Raw genomic sequence first — 20,459 nt, 5'->3', positions numbered from 1 at the left:
ATAAAAAGGGCTGGGATATGTATGGCTCAGCTACCATAGGAGAGACCCTGGTTTTGAACTCCAGCACCTCAAAAGAAAAAGAAAAAGAAAAAAGAAAAGAAAGTCCCAGTTGGTTAAGCTTCAGCGGTATGAGCTTGTGAACTCGTCACCAGAATGGAGAGAACGCATCTCTCACCCCAGTTTCCTGGTTCCTCTCTCTAATCTCTTCCTCCTGCTCCTCTCTGAGCAGCCACAGAGGGACTTTCACCACGGACTAGTTTGCTTTTGGAAAATTTTATATAAATAAAATCATACAGTAGGAACTTTTGTTATTTTTCATCAGGCTTCTTTGAGTCAACATAATTGAGATTCAGTGGTGTTCATCTCCACTGGATCGAGAGTTGTTCAAATGTATTGATAGCTTTTTTTTTGTTTTCCTTTTTCTTGTTTTTTGCTACCAGAGATTGAACCCAGGGGTGCTTTATCACTGAGCTACAGCCCCAGCCGTTTTTATTTTGAGACAAGATTTCACTTAATTTGCTGAGGCTGGCCTCAAACTTGTGATCCTCCTGTCTCAGCCTCAGAGTCTCTGGGACCACAGGTGTGCACCACCACACCCAGTTTACACTTGGATTTTTAAAAAGGAGTTTGATGGCTGGGTGCAGATTACGCCTATAATCCCAGCAGTTCTGGAGGCTGAGGCAGAAGGATGGCAACTTCTAAGCCAGCCTCAGCATCTTAGTGAGGCCCTAAGCAACTTAGCAAGACCCTGTCTCTAAATTGAAAAAACAAAATTTTTTTTTTTTTTTTTTTTTTTTTTTTTTGGTACTGGGGATTGAACCCAGGGGCACTTAACCACTGAGACACAGTCTCAGCCCTTTTTTTATATTTTACTTAGAGACAGGGTCTTGCTGAGTTGCTTAGGACCTCACTAAGTTGCTGAGACTGGTTTTGAACTCCTGATCTTCCTACCTCAGCCTCCGGATTTGCTGGGATTACAGGGTTGCCAGCCTCAAAATAAAAAATTTTTAAAGGGAATGAAACAATGTGTATAACAAAATCTGAAACCTTGATGTGAATGTGGCTGATGTATTTATCCACACCATCTCCTGTCTCTCCTCCTTTCCTTACCCTACCTTACCTTACTTGAGGTGTTTACAGTGTGTAGCGTCCCTGCCCTACAGGTTAGGTGACCATATAATCAAACACTACAAGGATATTGTCTGACTTGGACAACCCTCCTAAAAAATATGATTAAAATAAATTTACTCAATATTTTCTATTAATATATATTCGTGGACCATATAAGAACCCTAATCCAAGAAAATAGACTTAAGGATATTCATTTACTCTAAAGAAAATAAATTATATTTCAAAAAAAATTTTTTTAAGGGCTAAGGATGTATTTCAGTGATAGAGTGCCCATGAGTTAAATCCCCAGTACCAAAACAAAGAAAAAAAAAAAAGATGTAAGTGGATTGCCTATTTAAAATTAAATGAAAAAATAAAAAAGGAAAATAAAATAAAATAAAATAAAATGAAGATGGACACAGTGGACCACACCTGTAATCGGAGCAATTTGGGAGGCTGAGGCAGGAGGATAGTCTTAGCACTTAGCAAGACCCTGTCTCAAAATAAATAAAAAGGGCTAGGGATGTGGCTCAGTGGCTAAGTGCTCCTGGGTTCAAACCCCTGTACAAAAAAAAAAAAAAAAAAAAAAAAAGAAAGAAAAGAAAAATAAAAAAAATTCAAAAGAAAGAAAGAAATTAAGTCATTCATGGAGGCACATGCCCATAATCCCAGACATTCAGGAGGCTGAGACAGGAGGATTGCAAGTTCAAGGCCAACCTCAGCAACTTAGTGAGGTCCTAAACAACTTAATGAAAGCCTGTCTCAGAATAAAAAATAAAAAGACTGGGAATGAGGCTCGGTGTTAAAGCCTCTGGACTCAATCTCAATACAAAAAGAAAGAATAAATTAAACTAAAATGCCATTTTGAAAAAAAAAAAAAAAAAAGAGGCTCCTGCTCGGTACAACCTGTGGTGCTCGTCAGTGCCCCTCAGCCTTCGGCTGTGCGGCCTTCCTCCTTGAACCCGCTGCCCAGGGAGTTTGGCATTTTGCTCCTTCCCAGACACGCAGCCTCTGGACCAGTTTCCCAAACATTCGCGCACATGCGCAGACCCAGCAACGTGGACTGATTCAGCAGCCTGGGGTGGTTCCCAAGTCTGAGTTCTAACCAGCTCCCAGGGAGGCCAGAGCTGAGGGCCCTGACCACCCTTTGTGTAGGGAAGGGCCGTCGTGGTGAGAGGTCTTGAGAAGCTGTCCTGGCCCAGGGAGGAGGAGCGGGAGGACTGAGGACATTCTGAGAGTGAGGCTCCGCCCTGCTCCTCCCTCTGAGCCTCTAGAGCAGCCGGCAGAGTCAGGGCCGCTGGTCTGGTTCCCATTCCTCCTTACCCTGTTGGGGCGGGAACTCAGACTGGCTCCCCAGCTGCCTTCACGGAAGAGACCCTGACAGCAGATGGGACCAGTGCCACCCAGAGGCCCGGGGGCGGGGGGGGGGGGGGACACTCTGGGATGCGGTGTCCCATGCACAAGCACAGCTGACCCAGGCGTCACAGCCCAAGAGCACCTTTCCAGTTTCCGATGGGCTCTGGGTGACTGCAGGCCACCCATCTCCGTCTCGCCTTGAAAATTCAGAAGCCAAACCAAACCTCCTTCAAACGAAACCAGACGGCACTTGGCACAGACCGTCTGCTTGTTGTGAAAAGTCGGTCTTGGATCCAGGTGTGGCTAGACCACCTGCTCCGGCAGACAGCGGCTGGCCCCCAGCGGAGGGTTCACCTGCCCAGGTGGGCACTGACCTGCAAAGTCGCAAGTCATGCGGTTCAACACCCCAAACGCCCCACCGCACCCCTTGCCCCAGGGCACAGCGTAGTGTTCGAGGCCACACACACGAGTTTCCCTGATGAGGCATTTTTTGTATGACAAAACCCTGCTCTTGGCCACTGTAGTGTGAGTTCTCCAGGAAAAACAGCGGGGTGGTCCCCTCCGGGTGCATGACCCCTGGCTGGAGCAGGCGGAGCCCGCGGTGATCACTAGAGGTGTTCCAGGAAACGCATCCCCCACATTGTCCCCACCCACCAGTGACCATGCCAGAAATTGCAACCATGCACGTTCATTCTTTTGAGATGAGAAACTGCATCTCTTAAAATGCTCCCACACGCCTGAGAGGTAACACTAAGCTGCTGTCAGTCATCTCCAGCTTCACGGGCTTTCGTTGATCAGTCCTGGAATGTTAAACCTAGAATGGGACTAGTCCTGTCCACTTTTTTTGCTTTTGCAAGTCAAAAAATTGAAACCCAGAGTGAGAGGTGACAAATACAAGGTCAAATTCAAGGTAGTGACCCACTCAAGGGCAGGAAGAGCTGTGATTGTTGACAAGTGACTACAGCGATGAGGAGAACCCCAAAATAATGGGGGTGAGGAACTTGCAAACTTTCACTTTGTTGACTCAGAACTGTACCAAAGCCTGGCATGGTGGCACATGCCTGTCATCCCAGTGGCTCCGGAGGCTGAGGCAGAAGGATCTCGAGTTCAAAGCCAGCCTCAGCAATTTAGCAAGGCCCTAAGTAGCTCGTGAGACCCTGTCTCTAAATAAAACACAAAACAGGGCTGGAGATGTGGCTTAGTGGTTGAGTGTCCCTGAGTTCAATCCCTGATACCAAAATAATTTAAAAAAAGAACTGTACCAAGTTTTCCTCCCAGAGAAGGCAAGAGACAGAGCCAGTAACAGTGCCCTCCTGGCCCTACCCCTGAGCATAAAATGTCTTTAAATCTCCTGTTTTATCTTAAAGTTCATTCAAATATAACATTCTACTCCATAATACACACTGGTTTTCACATCAGAATAACAGAGATTTATTTAGTGAGATATGATTTTCCACTTACCGGAGAGTCTAATGTCCAAGTTTGTGTCCCTGGGGAGGAGCATAGACGGGTGAGACAGGAGGGGGCAATGTCTCACTGTATGCTCGTTCCCTTTTTTTTTTTTTTTTTAATTTTGTGCCGTCTGCAAATATTACCCAGTCAAAATTAATGAAATTTAAGCTTAAAACATGGTCTGGTTGGGGCAGGAGAGGCTGTTATTCTGTCTGTGGACAGGCAGTGCAAACAGAAACATCTGCATGTTGGACAGTTGTGATATTTGTTCAAGATGTTAAATATGCACACCTCTTACTCAACAATGTCTAGCCTAGGAATCTAGCCCACAGCTGGGGGAAATGATGTCCAAGCATATTTATTGCTACCTTTTTTGTGTTGACCCCAAGGGCTGTCCTAAGCATCTTACCATCCTTGAAGACCTTGACAATTCTTTTTTTTTCTTTTTTGTACCAGGGATTGAACCCAGGGGCACTTAACCATGGAGCCACATGCCCAGTTTGTTTTATATTTTATTTTGAGACAGAGTCTCACTAAGTTCCTTAGGGTCTTTCTAAGTTGCTGAGGCTGGCCTTGAACTTGTGATCCTCCTGCCTCAGCCCCCGGGATTGCTGGAATTACAGGCACGTGCCGGAACACCTGGTGACTTTGACAATTCTTAACAAAACCAGAAGCCCAAGTCTGGTGGGGTGGTGCTTTCCTGTAATCCCAGTAACTCTGGAGGGAGGCAGAAGGATCCCAAGTTCAAGGGCAGCCTCAACAACTTAGTGAGACCTGCCTCAAAATTTTAAAAACAAAATAAAAAGGGCTGGGGATATAGCTCAACTCAATCCTTCGTAGTGCAAAAACAGAATCAGAAGCCAAATCTCCCACCTCCAGTTTGTGAATCTTCTCATGCCACCTCTTGGAAGAATCACTCAGCATATAACAAAACAATAACCACCACCACCCATGATCTGCTCCTGACCTTAGTGCCTAGACCAAACCAGCCTCTTTGTCTCTTCCAACAGCCTTCTGGATTAGGTCCGATTATCAGTGACCACTGTGCTAGAGGAGGACATTAGTGTTCACCTTGCCCAAGGTCACATTGCTCACCTGGCAAATGGCAGGAGAGGATTCACACCAAGACCCACGCTGGACCACAGCACGGCCCTGCCCCTCTCACCATGCGTGGCTTGTGCACACCCAGATTCTATTTGCTAAGTTCCTGGGTGAACATTGGCCGTGTTTTTCTGAGGTCTTCTCTATGCCCAGGCCTGTGTTGGATACAGGAGCTGACAGGAATGAGCCGTTGTCGTTAGGAGGACTGAACAAGAAAACCCAAGACACCATCTCTATCCTTCAGCCCATAGCGTGTGTAAGCAGAGGACAACGGACCTCCTGTACACCTGTCCATCACTTTCTGGACGTCACTGTCCTTTCATTATCTCCTCTAAGCTTGTTGACAATCCTGCCAGATAATTTTCACGATCTCTGCTCCAGGATGAGGAAACCGAAGCTCTCCCAGTCACGAGGGGCTGCCCCCAAGATCATCCAGCCAGCTGGGGAGAAGCTGAAACTTGACCTCAGGTCTCATGACACCCCTGGGCCCAAGGGAGATGGCATGCTGGCTTGACGGCCCGCTCGGTGGCTTCCAACCTGCTCCAAGAGGACTCCTTCTTCCTTCTGGAACTTGTTGCAATCCTGCAAATGAGAAGAGCAGTTATTTTAGGATTTGGTCAACTGGGGAAATTCATAGTGATGAAAAACAAGGGCTTCCACGCGGTGGAAAGGAGCCGCAGCCTGCTCCAGACATTACTTACATAGTCGGCAGACGGTATTTGGTGTGCAAATAGACACAGCGACTTCTTGCAATAACTTAGCAGCCCAGGCACAGGTAACAACTGGCTGAGACCATCCTGCCAGAGTAGTTCAGAGATGGGGACATCTCCAAAGTCAGTCTTCCTGGCCAGGACATGGGAGGAAAAGAGCACTTAAATTCATGGTGGCGTACACCTGTCATCCCAGCAGTTTGGGGTTTGAGGCAGGAGGCTCACAATTTCAAAGCCAGCCCCAGCAATTTAGTAAAGCCCTAGAAACTCACGAGACCCTGTCTCAAAATAAAACTTAAAAAAGTGCTGGGGATGTGGCTCAGTGGTTGAGTGCCCTTGGGTTTAATATCTGGTATCCAAAAAAAAAAAAAATTTTTTTAAGATAGGGTTGGGGGCTGGGGCTATAGCTCAGTTGGTAGAGTGCTTGCCTCGCAAGCACAAAGCCCTGGGTTCAATCCCCAGCACCAAAAAAAAAAAAAAAAAAAAGATAGGGTTGCTGAGGCTGGCCTTCAACTTGCAATCCTGTGCCTCAGCCTCGCAACTAGTTGGAGTTACAGGCATGCTCCTCTGTACTTGGCTAAAAGACTTTTAGCAGGGTCCCGTGCTGCACACCTGTAATCCAATGATTTGAGACTCAGGCAGGAAGATAGAAAGCTGGATACCAGCCTCAGCAATTGAGTGAGACCCTCTGCAGCGTAGCAAGACCCTGTCTCAAAATAAAACATGGAAAGGACTGAGGGTGTAGCTCAGTGGTAGAGCACCCCGTGTGTAATCCCCAGTACAGCTAAATAAATAAAAATGACTTTTCTGTCCCAACCAATGGCTCCCTACTACTCGCTTAGCTATCAGAGCACTTCTCCATTTACTTATCTATGTATCTCTTCCTTGCTATAGCACCTTGTAAACTATATAAATGTATTAAACTATAGCACCCTGTAAGGGGACAGGGTTTGTCCCTTATTTCCTTCTGCCCCCAGCAATCAACACGCAGTCTGGTACATCGCTGGCACTCATTAAATGCTGACCACGGCCTGACAGCATGGACTCCGCCTACACAAGCTTATGCTTTTACTATGGAGAAAGTCATGGATGTAAAAATAAACAGCCTGAGCCCCGTCTTCTATAAACAAAGCCTGACTTCTATAAAACAGGGAACAGGGTCTGTAAAAATCACAGAAGTTTCCATCCCAGGGCTGACGGTCTGGGCTGGGCAGTAGGACATGCCCATGTGAAAAACAGCTGCAGAACAAGGCCTGTGGGGCACGTGGCTGCTGAGCCACAGTCAGCGCCACCAGGAGTCCTGAGCTGGGAGAGAGCAGAACAGCACGAGATGAGTCACATGTGCATGTCACCCTTGCTCGAGGTGAAATGGGACTGTTGGGTAACAACAGGAACGAGTCACAGAGTGCTTCTGGTGGAGCCATGGCGTGGGGTTCAGAGGATGGGCAGAGGGAAGAAGGCCTTGTGCTGCTGGTCAGCGTGGGCATGGCCAGACGGTGAGATGAGTCCAGAGCCAAGCGCCCCTCCCAGGCTACTTCTGGTCTAGGACCCCCGTGTTTGGGATGGAGGGTGGAGCTCAGTGGTGCGCCCTGGCCTGACATGGGCAAAGCCCGGCTTCGATCCCCAGAACTGTCAAAATGGAACCCCCATGTTCAGAGTTGGCTTCTACCTGCCCTGAACAGACTGACCTCCATCTGAATGAACAATTACAGGTCTGGGTTTCTGATAACTTTGTTATTATAGACAAATAGCATGCGTCCCCTAAGAAAGAAAAGAAAATGCAGAAAGGAGCTGGGGGTGCATACCTGTTACCCAGCTACAGGAGAGGCTAAGGCAGGAGGATCAGGAGCTCGAGGCCAGCCTCAGCAACTTAGGGAGACCCTGTCTCAAAGGAAAAATAAAAAGGCCTGGGAATGCAGCTCAGTGGTAGAACATCCCTGGTTCAATCCCCAGTAACACACACACACGTGCACAAACACATACACACTAAAAGGAAGACATTAATATTAATAGAGAATCAGAGGGAAAAAAATAGTCTATAATCTATAAACCCATTTCCCCAAAAAAGCAAGTCAGTATGTGGATGCCCACCCGCCACCCATCCATCCAGCCTTCTATTCACTCACCCACCCTCCCACCTCCCAGTCCAACTGCCATCCACCCACTCAGCCAGCTCTCCATCTGCACAGAATTCTCCGTTGCAGACAACAGAATCCACTCTATCAGGAAAGGAATCTAGGGCCAGGTGTCATGGTACTCACCAGCAGTCCCAGTCATTTGGGAGGCTGAGGCAGGAGGATCACAAGTTCAAGGCTGGCCTAGCAAGGTCCTCTTTCAAATTAAAATAAAAAAGGATAAAAGCAAGAATCAATAACTGGGATAGATTCAAACTAAATAGCTTTCTCTCAGCAAAGGAAACTATCAGCAATGCGAAGAGAGAGCCTACAGAGTGGGAGAAAATCTTTGCCACTCATACTTCAGATAGAGCCCTAATTTCCAGAATATATAAAGAACTCAAAAAACTCTACACCAAGAATACAAATAATCCAATCAACAAATGGGTTAAGGATATGAACAGATGCTTCACAGAAGAAGATCTACAAGCAATCAACAAACTTATGAAAAAATGTTCACCATCTTTAGTAATAAGAGAAATGCAAATCCAAACTACACTAAGATTCCATCTCACCCCAATTAGAATGGCGATTATCAAGAATACAAGCAACAATAGGTGTTGGAGAGGATGTGGGGAAAAAGGTACACTCATACATTGCTGGTGGGGCTGCAAATTAGTGCAGCCACTCTGGAAAGCAGTGTGGAGATTCCTTAGAAAGCTTGGAATGGAACCACCATTTGACCCAGCTATCCCACTCCTTGGCCTATACCCAAAGGACTTAAAATCAGCATATTACAGAGATATAGCCACGTCAATGTTCATAGCTGGTCAATTCACAATAGCCAGACTGTGGAACCAACCTAGATGCCCTTCAATTGATGAATGGATAAAGAAACTGTGGCATATATATACAATGGAATATTACTCAGCTATAAAGAATAATAAAATGATGGCATTTGCAGGCAAATGGATGAAATTGGAGAATATCATGTTAAGTGAGATAAGCCAATCTCAAAAATCCAAAAGATGAATGATCTCACTGATAAGCAGATGATGACACATAATGGGGGGTGGGAGGGGGGCAAGAATAGAGGAAGGAGGGACTGTATAGAGGGAAAAGAGAGGTGGGAGGGGAGGGGGAGAAGGAAAAATAACGGAATGAATCCAACATCATTACCCTATGTACATGTATGATTACACAAATGGTATGCTGTTACTCCATGTACAAACAGAAACAACATGTATCCCATTTGTTTACAACAAAAATAAATTTAAAAAAATAATAATAAATAAATAAATAAATAAAATAAAATAAAAAAGGGCTGAAGATATAGCTCAGTAGTAGAGAACTGGCTCAGTCCCCAGTACCAGGGGAACTTACCTCACCGCTCCCCTCCATGATGGTGGAAATAAAACTCCCAAGAGTCCCTCCTGTGGCTCCTGTGGCTTCAAAGACCAGAGGCTGCCTTTAGCCTCTTTTTCCAGGACGCCTGCATCATGGTGGCTCTTTTCCAAATCAAAGTGTCACGTGGATGCATCTGACTGGTGGAACCTAGGTCCCACGCCTACACGGTAGTTGCCGTGTGTGGGAGAGTACATTTCTGTCCTTTGCTTTGGGGAAGTGGGATCTATGATGTGGGGAAAACCCATAAGCAGGAAAGGTGTGGGTGATCAGAAGGCGTGGCAAATGTCCCCCACACGACAGCTTTTTTTTTTTTCCCCTTACAAATATGGAATGATACCACTCAGTGCCTAGCTCAGTGCCTGGCACCCCGAAAGAACTCCACACACCAGCAAGAAAGGGGAGAGGCAGCAAGAGGAAGAGGCTGCACATTACATGCCATATGGAGGCTTGTTGTTTGAGTCGGTATGGATTATGAAGGAAGGGGACTCGATCTCCCTGCAGGGAAGCACAGAGCTGTCCTCCCGTCCCCGCACAGGCACATACAAGTGCTCACCCTTTGCCTGCTGACCTGCAACATGTGGACCACGCTAAATGCTCAGTGCCGCCAGCTGCAGGGGCACATGCTAGTAATCTCAGCAGTTTGGGAGGCTGAGGCAAGAGGATCACAAATTTGAGGCCAGCCTCAGCAATAAGCAACTTAGTGAGATCCTGTCTCAAAATAAAAAATAAAATAGAAAAATAAAAAGGATAGTGAAGAACCTCTGGGTTCAATCCCTGGTACAAAACAAAAGAAAGCAAAAAATAACTCACTGTCCCAAGTAGTCACTTTCTCTGCAACTCGCCAATTGGTTTACTGTCGCTCAAACTGTCACCGAATCTCTTCCCTCCCCAAGTGTTTGGTGAGGTTTTACTCGTCTCAGAAGGCCAGTCTGCGCAGTTGCTGGGAAGGCACTATTAGAAGCCTCCCAAGGTGACCATGTTGATGAAGGTCACTGGCACCTCAATTCAAGAGCATGTGTTAAACTGTTTTCTTCTTTACTGTCAAGATGAACCATCACAGAATTATAATATGGGCCTTGCCTTTTAGAAGTTTATATTGCAGATTAATTGGTAAGAGACAAGATACACACAGTTAAATGTCAAGGCAGATCTCTTGGATCCAGATGAAGTAGGAAAATGGAAATGCTTCCAAGGTTTAGGCAAGGGTCAGATTAGCATAGTTGAGCTAATGACAGGGGCTGCTGAGAAGGGAGGAGGGCCTGGGTGGCACAGGCCTGTAATCCCAGCAACTCCGGAGGCTGAGGCAGGAGGAGAGCAAATTCGAGGTCAGCCTCAGCAATATAACCAACTCCGTCACTTTTTGTTTTTGTTTTTGGTACTGGGGTCTAAACTTAGGGCACTTTATTACTGAGCTCCATCCCCAGGCCTTTTTATTTGTTTATTTTGAGACAGAGTCTCACTAAATTGCTGAGGCTGGCCTCAAATTCGCAATCCTCCTGCTTCAGCTTCCTGAGTGCTGGTATTACAAGCCTGTGTCACCGCAGTCAGACCAAAATTCTGTCTTTTAAAAAAAAACAAGTTGTAGGTGGACACAATGTCTTTATTTTACTTATGAATGTGGTGCTGGGGATGGAACCCAGTGCCCCGTGCACGGGAGGCAAGTGCTCTGCCACTGAGCCACAACCTCAGTCCAAACTTCTGACTTAAAAAATAAAAAGAGCCAGGGATGTGGCAATGTAGCTCAGGTGTAGAGCACCCCTGGGTTCAACCCCTACTACCAAAAAAATTTTAATTAATTAAAAAGTGCGGTCGTGGAGGAGTGAAGTGGATAAGGTATGGTTTGCCACCCAGGCAAACCTGCATTCTTTCCCCCCAGCCTCTCCTAACCAGGTGAGATCCTTGGAGCATCACCTTGCTATCAGGGCCGAAGTCCATTGTGGTGATGATCTGACCCTCGTCCCCTTCCTCCAGTCTACAAGGCACGTGCCATGGTGTCCTAGACCAGGGATGGGTGGACAGGGTCCAGAAACACCAGGTCAGGGCCAGGCTGCAAACGGGAGAGCCTAAGACCCATCACAAAGACAATCTGCAGCCTTCCTCCTCCCCCTCCCCCAGGGAGGAGCAGCTGATGGGCTTCTGGAGTGTTCCAATCCAATTAGTGCCCCCCTTCCGCGGTGGGGACAGAGCCACCACGCCCTTCCCCGAGGTGGAGCCCGGGCGGGGAGGGGGTTGCCAGGAGGTCTGCGCATCCTGACCCGGCGGCTCCTGGCAGCAGCCTGGCTCGCTGCTACCCAGAGGCTGCTATGACAGCGCCCGTTTCTAGGCGACTGTTCTGGGGAATGGTCTGTTTTGGCAACCACAGGGCCCCTGGGTAAGGGGGGCCACCGGCCGCCGAGTCATTTGCATAGCAACCTCGTCCCTCCGCTAGTGGCGCGCTCCTCTGCGACAAGCGGCAGCGGGCCCCGCCGCCCCAGCCCCTCGCCCTCGCCCGGCCCGCCCTGCGGCTCAGCCGCGGCGTTGTCACCGCCTGGTCCACCGGGAGTGCAGCCTGCGCGCGGAGCTGGGGTATTTCCGGAGAGGCTGGTGCCCTAGGGAAGTGGGGAAGTGATGCTTGGGGACTAAGCACAGAAATGGGGGAGGGGAACTGAAATATAATCTTTCCCAAACCAGAGTCAAAGTCACATGGCTCTGAAGCATCAAAATGCACTCGGGATGAGAAGTCTGGCTCACCAAGAGTGTGTTTAGGTAAACTCACAGCAAAGCCCTAGGAGCTCCACGGAAAACGCCTTTTGGATCATTACATGGCAAATGCACGTGTGAATTTGGAAATGGGTTGACTTAGAAAGAAAAGGTCTCTTACCTAGAAATATCAGTCAGTGATAGGTGCAGAAAATACTTCCAAATACTTAACAGGGAACTTGGTGACATGGTATTATCTGAATTTGTTGGAAGAAATCGAAAGAGAACACGAACAGAAAACTCCTGGCATCCCCTGCCCTGCGCACACCCACCCCAGCCCAGCCAAACACCAGCATGAGTCCTTGATGCCAACTGAGATACCAGGGCTCAGACATGCGGACGACATCAACTGCCCAAGGACACATGCTCTGAGCTGGAGCCCGGGAGGGGGTTGGGTGGGGGCAGGTCACCCCAGCTGAGCGATCACATTTCCCTGGCAGCTGTCCAAGGGGCAGCTCCCAGCTGCACCTGTTTGTGGCGATTTGCTTTTATCAGTATTGACACAGCAGCAGGGACAGGGAGTAGCATAGTAATAAATAAATGAGAGGTGGGGGGAGGCAGAGCCACCCAGGCGAGGCAAAAGTGCTGAGGTGGCTTTTTGCCTGGATGTCAGCATATTCAATCCAGTTCCCCACCCCTGGAACCTGGAGAATCACCAGCAGGCTTGGCGTCCCTTGGAGTCCCGGATCTTAAAGAGATAGTGAGTCCAGAGCGTCAGGGGGAGCCATTGTGCCAGACGGCCCTACCCAACAGACCTCAAGGTTGCTTGCTACCCTCACCTGCCACTTACTGTGGAACCTCAGCAGGAAGGGAGTTTCTTCCCCCATCTGTCAAGTTTAGCATCAGGGAGGCAACTGTGCTTAAAGTGTGTGTTTTGGAGTTCGTCAAACCTAGGATCAAATCCTGGCTCTGTCTAGCTGTGTGATTTGGGCTATGTTAACTAACCACTCTGAGTCTCAGTTTCTACTGAGAAAATAGTATTTATTATTGCAAAGGTACAAAAGCTGATCTAGGCAAAGGCCCAGGGTCATTCCTCCTTAGATGTCTGCTTGGTCCCTGGCCTATCAACCTCCACTCTGGTTTCTTTGGAGGCTTTGGAGAAGATCAAAAACAAGACAAGTCTGGGGTATCATCTATTCCAGAAATGGGAAAGGGGAAGCAAGAGCTGGATACTCTGTCCCTCAAGTAAGGCCACGTGTGGCCCCAGGTTTCTGCAGCCTTGTCAGTGTCCAGGGGGTGGCAAGCTGACCACCTCTGCTCTAGAACAGCGTGGTACAGTAAGATGTAAACAAACCTGTTCATCAAAAGCCACCTGACCAAGCCCAGAGATAAACTGCATTTGTAAAAATTATGAGCATGAGTCACTAACATTTCAGACAGGAAGGCAGGTCTCCAAGGGGTATGGTATCGGTTGAGAAAATGATTCCAGCTGTCAGACTCCTGGACTCGAACCCCAGCCCTGACACCTGACGGTCTTATGCCTGCGGCAGGTCATTTGGCCTTCATTAGCCTCGCCTTCCTGATCTTCAGACGGGGATAATCACACACCAGAAGCTCGTTTGGAGGATCCAGTGCATGAAAGGCGTGCCCCCAGTGCCTGACGTGGAGAAAGCACCGCATCTCCTTGGTCCGCAGTCATGACTGTTGGGTGCGTGAGGTCAGGGACCTCATCACACTCATCTCTGCGTCCCCAGATCTTCACCTAGCAGCATAGAGTAGCGTCCAATGAACAAATGACCTGGAAGGAGTTAAAATTCACTTGGAAGATGTCAGACTCCATTCACATATGGGAGACAACGGGGTTAAAAGCCTCTGCTGGTCCCCACGCCCCAGAGGCAGCCAGCCCCTTTGATCCCTCAGTTTCATCTACCCAGGATGCTTTCAAGGGGGGAAAACAGGAAGCATCCCTGATAGCCTCCCTTACTTTTTTTTTTTTTTTTAACGGTGAGAAGTCCTTTGGGTCACATTTTTGCCAGGAAATCAGCCTCCTTCTTTTCAAATGCTGGTGCTTCCAAGGGGGCAGATAAATAGCTTCTTGTTTGAAGCAGAGAGAAAGATGTGGTGCTCAAAGACAGGGCAGAGCCGCCAGAGCCGATCCTCGGTGGACCCCGCTCCTCTTCCAGGCCCTGGCTGGTTTTAGAGCGAGCAGTCCTTTGCCTTCACTCGCTCGCTGTTGACCAACCGCCTGGCCTTGGGATGGACCCTGGGGTCTGGGCTCAGCACCTGGTGTCCAGGGCATAAGCAGCCCCAAAAGGCAGAGGGGCAAGTCAGGTCAGAGAAGATGGGTGAACACAGAAAAGCAATATTCTCAAGGAGAAAACCAAGAGGTATGAGAAGACAGTTGTAGGAGAGAGAAGCCATAGAGACCAAGAGGGAAACCCAGAGGAGAAAGTGTATAGGAAAGAGGCGAGCAGGCTTTGAGGAATTTGCAGCCAGCGTTAGTCAAAGCCTCATAATAGAAGCACACGCAACAGAAAGCCATATGCTCCAGGGACTCACGAGGAGGGCAGGAGGGGATAGGGTCAGAAAGAAAAAGATTAGCTGGGTGTGGCAGCGCACGTCTGTGATCCCTGCTACTCAGGAGGCTGAGATGGGAGGATTGTAAATTTGGCAAGACCCTGTCTCAAAATAAAAAAATAAAATAAAAAGGACTGGGGATGTAGATCAATGGTAAAGCACCCCTGGGTTCAGTCCCTAGAAACAAAAATAGAAAGGGAGAGGAAGGAAGGAAGGAAGGAAGAGAAGTAGGGAGGGAGGGAGGGAGGGAGGGAAGGAGGAAGGAAGGGCTTAAGACTACAGATCTTAGCAGGACACAGTGGTACTTGCCTGTAATCCAGCAATTTGGGAGGCTGAGGCAGGAGGATTGCAGCCTCAGCAATTTAGTGAGGCCCTAAGACACTTAGCTAGACCCTATCTCAAAATAAAAAATAAAAAGGGCTGGGGATGTGGATCAGTAGTACAGCGCTCCTGGGTTCAATTCCCAATACCAAAGGGACAGAGAGGCTGCAGAACTAGTCGGGCATTGTGAGGTACTCCTGCCATCCCGGCCACTCGAAATCCAGATAGGCAATTCAGTGAGACCCTGACTCAACATAAAACAAAAACAGTTCGGGGCATAGCTCAGTGGTAGAGCACTTGCCTAGCATTTCTAAGACCCTGATTCAATCCCCAGCACCACTAATAATAATAATTTCTTTTCAATGTCAGGCGGGTGAGCAGGTGGAGGTAGAAATAAAACAGAAAAGGCAGAATGCTGATCACTGAAGCTGGCCAGTGAATACACAGGTATCCATTGCACCCTTTTTTCACACCACTTTTTGTTTGCTCTTTTTGTTACCAGGGATTGAACCCAGGGGTACCCTACCATTGTGCTGCATTCCCAGTCCTTTTGTTTCATCTTTTACTTTGAGACAGGGTTTCATTAAATTGCTGAGGCTGGCCTTGAACTTGCAGCCTCCATTTTGTGATCCTCTTGCCTCAACCTCCCTAGTCCCTGTACCACCATGCATGGCTCATTATACTGTTTTATTAACTGAATTTGGGGGAAATTTCCATAACCAAAAAAAATTTTTTTAAAGATTTTCAAAATCATCCAGCTGGCAATTTAGCAAGATCTTCTTGCAAAAAATAAAAATTTTTTAAGAGCCAGAGATGTGGCCCAGGGGTAAAGCTCCCCTGGGTTTGGTCCCCTATACCACCAAAAAATAAATAAATAAAAATAAAATAAAGATAAAATCAAAAGAGCCTGGGGTGTAGCTTGGGGGTAGATTGCCCCTGGGTTCAATCCCCAGTGCCAGATAAATAAATAAATAAAAATTATCCGTAATGAGTCACTGTTGTCCTTAAGCATATCCCTTTCAGGTTATCAGAAGGCAGCTGAGGTGTTATCTAATCTAGTCTTCCTGTCATAAATGAGGAAACTGAGGTGCCCCCTGACTTGTTCAAGGTGTTCTCAGATATCAAGAGGCCGAGTAGATGCAGGGTCTCAGAAGAGCGGCGACCTCGAACCTTGGGCCTCCCTGGCTGCGGGAGTCTCACACTGCTCTCCGGCCGCTCTTGGGCTGCAGATGGAATTTGCCCCCACCCTGAAGTGCAGTTTCAACCTCCAGTCCTAAGGCTGTGTGTGTGTGTGTGTGTGCACGTGCGTGTGCAGGGCCTGCTGCATGCTAAGCAGGTGCTCTGCCACTGAGCCACCCCTCAGCCTGAAGCCTGGTATTGATGTGCTGGAGACCCAGTGGGTTGAGAGGGGTGGTCCCTGGGCTGCCAGCCCCTGGCTTCCCACTGTCTTGGTTCCCCAAAGGTAATCCTGAGCTCAGGTCCTCTGGCCTCCATTTCCGAAGACAGACATGAAAATCCACACCATAAAACGAAGATTTCCAGGAACATGGAGCTGACAGGAAAGAAGGAAGAGCCCAGCTTGGTGGCGCATGCCTGTAAGTCATCCCAGCAGCCCGGCAGGCTGAGACTGGAGGATTGAGAGTTCAAAGCCAGCCTCAGCAACTCAGTGAGACCCTGTCTCTAAATAAAATACAAAATAGGACTGCAGATGTGGCTCAGTGGTCAAGTACCCCTGGGTTCAATCCCTATACAAAAAAAAAAGAAAGGAGGAAGAGGCCCAGCCGCTTGGCCAGCTGCAGGGCTGCCTCAGGACCGTCCATTTCACCTCTCGCTCTCCTACCTCGGCTCCTCAATGGTAATGAGGGAACACAGACTGGAGGTTCTGTTTATCTTACAGGGTTGTCAGGAGGATCTCCAGAGGTGCTGGGCTAAGGAGACACTTTGAAAAATAAAAAGCTGTACAGATTCAAGGTCCCATGATCACAAAGTGAGAGGGAGAGAAGGCAGGGAGTGGTGGATAGAGGAGAGAGGGAGTCTTTTCCAGACTCCAGCACTGTCCTTTGAGTTGTGCCTCAGGGGAAAACAGACTGGGTGGGCGGAGAGATGACATTTATAAAAGCCTTGCACTGTGCCAACAGCCTGTCTTGCTTTCTTGAGAATACCTCATTAGGGCTGGGGATGAGACCCTGGGTTCCAACCCCAGAACCAAAAAATACACATGTGTACATATGAAGGTCCTATTGGTTTGCTCCACTGAGCCACATCCCCAGCCCTTTGTTGTTGTTGTTTTGATACAGGGTCTCACTAAGTTGCTGAGGCTGACTTCAAACTGGAGATCCTCCTGCCTCAGCTCCCGAGCCACTGGGATGACAGGCCTGCGCCACTGCACTGGTTCCTATTTTGCTCCTTTTACAGATGAGGAAATGGAGGCAGGCAGAGACCTTCCGGTAACCTGCTGGGACTCAAACCCAGGTCACCTGGGAGAGAAGCCCATCTCCTCACCCGGGGCCTCTCGTCTGGACGCCCAGGGGCCGAGACACGGGGCGTTCCACTCACCTTCAGGAGCCCTGGACTCAAGCTCCAGCTCAGCTGCTTATTAGCCATGCCACCTGGGCGGAGCCTGCCACCTCGGGGAGCCTCAGTCTCCTCAGCTGCAAAATGGTGATAGCAAAACCTGCTGCGCCAAGCGCGGAGACGACGTGAGGGTTCTGTGAAATCAGGGGTTTTGCGGGTGCTTAAACAGCGACAAAGGTGGGAGAAATGACGAGATCGTGCTGACATTTTCCAAGGGCGAGTCCTGGAGGAGCTCACGCGAGCCCGCTGGCTGCCTCCTCCACCGGTCGGCAGTCAGAAGGCGGACCTCGTGGCCCCTGCCAGGTTGTTTTGATACAGAAGGAAGAGAAATGTCACACACGGTGCCCCTGCCAGAGCCCTGGCTTCAGGTTCAATCTTACCCCCGAATTTCCACCCAGTCCCTTTCTCCTGTTTGATTTAGGACAAACAGGCTTTCCGCTACTTGGCAGGATTTAACCAGCGATCGGCCCCAGAGATAAGTGGATCACGCTGAGCGAGCTCACATGGGAGTAATTTGTACCCAAGAGCAGTTTATAATTTATATTTTTGAAGCCACAGTCAAGGGCGTTTTCTTAGCAGGGACTAGAGACAGCCTCACCCAGGCTATACCCCTCCTGCTGCCCAGGGTCCAGGCACCAGAGAAACAGAAGGAACCATCAGGAGACTGAGCACGAGGCATATAATCACAAAGGCATGAAAGTTGATTCTGTAAGACTGTGAAAACGTGAGGGCAGGATCACTTTGAATTCATCTGCCCTGTACGGCACCCCCACCACTCCTACCCTCAGTACTTGAGGCACTGAAGCACAGAGGATTTGTTGTGGTTTTGCAGGGCAGGTGGTACTGGGGATTGAACTCAGGGGCACTTAACCACTGAGCCACATCCCCAGCCCTTTTTATTTTTTATTTTGAGACAGGGTCTTGCCAAGGGCCTCACTAAATTGCTGAGGCTGGCCTCAAACTTTTAATCCTCCTGCCTCAGTCTCCCGAGATGCTGGGATTGTAAGCATGTGCCACCACACCTGACTCTCTCTCTCTCTCTCTGTATTTTGGCAGATTTTTCTCAACCCATTTTGCCAGTTTATATCTTTTCTTACAGTGATGTGGTTACTCCTAAATACATCTCTGGAAAGCCCTTACTTGCATCAGTAGACTTTCAAAATAACCCTGTGTTTTTGGGCTGGGGTTATAGCTCAGTGTTACAGGACTTGCCTAGTACATGTGAGGCACTGGGTTCAATCCCCTGCACCACATAGAAAAATAAATAAACAAAACAAAGTTTTGTTTTGTTTTTTTTAAAGTTACCCTGTATTTGTTGGTTCTATTCGGAAGTTTGCTCCTTTCTCCACTTTTCTCTTCAAATGTCCTTGGAGTGCATTAAACTACCCAACCATTCCCAGGAGCACAGGTGCAGTGTGTAGAACATGGTAAGGATTCTGCCATGAAAACGCATTACGGTGTGGGAGGAGCCTTGGATCCTAATTCTAGTCCTGCCTCTGCCCAACCATGTGTCCTGCAGCAGGTGGGTCCTCTCTGGGCCCTACCTGTGGAATGTGGAATGCAATGGAGCGCTTTGCAACTGAGCTACATCCCAGTTCATTTATTTTTTTGTTTTGTTTTGAGAAAGGATCTCCTCACTAAGTTGTTGAGGCTGGCCTTGAACTTGTGATCCTCCTGCCTCAGCCTCCACGTCTCTGGGATTACAGGTGTGCACCACCACGCCTGGCAGACTTAAAGTCTTAATGAATTCTTACAAGTCAAGCATTTGATGAGTCAGGGGATGTGAGAATTTGCCCACAAACTCTGCTCGTCCTTCTGTAGTCTGGGGATAAATGGTGCCTGCTCCTATCTAAAGCAAACACCCTCCCGGGGCACAAGATCCCAGCCCCTGGCTTCGGCAATTCTCCTCCTCCTCTGTCCCCTGCATGTTTTTTCCTCTTTGCTGAATCATTTCATCAGCACATAAATAAATAAGCTGTAATTTCACCCAGCTTTAAAAAACCGAAAGTCTCTCCTGCCCCTCCCTGCCCCTCCACCCTATTTTCCTGCTCCCCTTCCCGGGAAAGCTAGGAAATACCTGTTGATACTTGAATCCTGTGCGTGTTTTCTTGGGCCCATTCCTACTCCAGGCCTGCCGCGGGGCTGCTCCGTCAGGCTGCCGTCCCTGTGTGGCCCGGCCTGCCACCCTCACAGCCTCGCACTGACCTCACTGCTCGGCCACGACCGCACGTCGTCCTTCTCCCAGTGGCTTCGAAGACACTCTGTTCTCTTGGCTGGTCCCTCAGGATCTCCTCTGCTGGGTTCTCCTCATCCCCATCACCTCTAAAGCAGGAGGGTCCTATGACACCGTCCTTGGGTCTCTTCTCTGTTTTTCTTTCTCTCTTTTTTTTCCCTTTTCTTTCTTATTTGTGCAACGATGGAAATAGAACCCAGGGCCTCTCACTTGCTGGCAAGTGCTCTGCCCCCGAGCTAGACCCCAGCCTCTTCCCTATTTTCATCACCCTGTTGGTGATCTCATTCAGTATCACGTTATTAAATGCCAACTGGCAGAGCCCGGGTTGCCCTAGGAGCAGGACCTTAATAAAAGGTTTGCATGCAGGTAGCTTCTGTGGGAATGTCATTCCATAGAGCAGGTTTGGGGGACAGGGGACATGAAACAGAGAAAAAAGATAAACAGCTCAAGGATACATTATTGAGCTCATCACCACAATGGGCGACAGAGGTCTGAGCCCAGGGAACATTCTAAGGAGGTGCAGAACTGTCCATCAAGGGCGGAAAAGGGGGAGGCATTTTCCACCAGCTTCCATTCGCCATTGGAGCAGATCATGAGTATTTCAGATGCGGGAGCACAGGAAGGAAGAGAAACGCTCACCTGGTGCCATCTTCGTAGAGACCTCTGTGCCATGAGAGCGTCATGGAGGACGAAGCAGAGGCAGAGGCTGGCGAGCAAAAGAAGAAAAATGAGGTAGAGGCCCAAGTACACCAGCCTGAGCATCATGGAGGCCCAAGGAGCAGAAATGCAGATGCCGGAGGCCCGGAGGCTGGTGGGAGTGGTGCA

General features: G+C 48.6%; 1 long non-coding RNA gene across 1 annotated transcript; it reads right to left on the bottom strand.

Annotated features, from left to right (window-relative positions):
• Positions 1-3,658: 3,658 nt before the first annotated feature.
• Positions 3,659-9,367, bottom strand: LOC124989085 (uncharacterized). The gene is made up of 5 exons (XR_007109555.1): positions 9,227-9,367; positions 7,991-8,060; positions 7,535-7,610; positions 5,721-5,862; positions 3,659-5,601 (listed from the first exon to the last, which is right to left on the bottom strand). It is a non-coding gene; the product is annotated as an uncharacterized LOC124989085 (long non-coding RNA).
• Between the last annotated feature and the right edge of the window lie 11,092 nt (positions 9,368-20,459).

The sequence above is a fragment of the Sciurus carolinensis genome, chromosome 7 (genome assembly GCF_902686445.1).
Source record: "Sciurus carolinensis chromosome 7, mSciCar1.2, whole genome shotgun sequence".
In the NCBI taxonomy this organism is placed as follows: Eukaryota; Metazoa; Chordata; class Mammalia; order Rodentia; family Sciuridae; genus Sciurus; species Sciurus carolinensis.
This window is presented reverse-complemented; position numbering and strand designations above follow the sequence as displayed.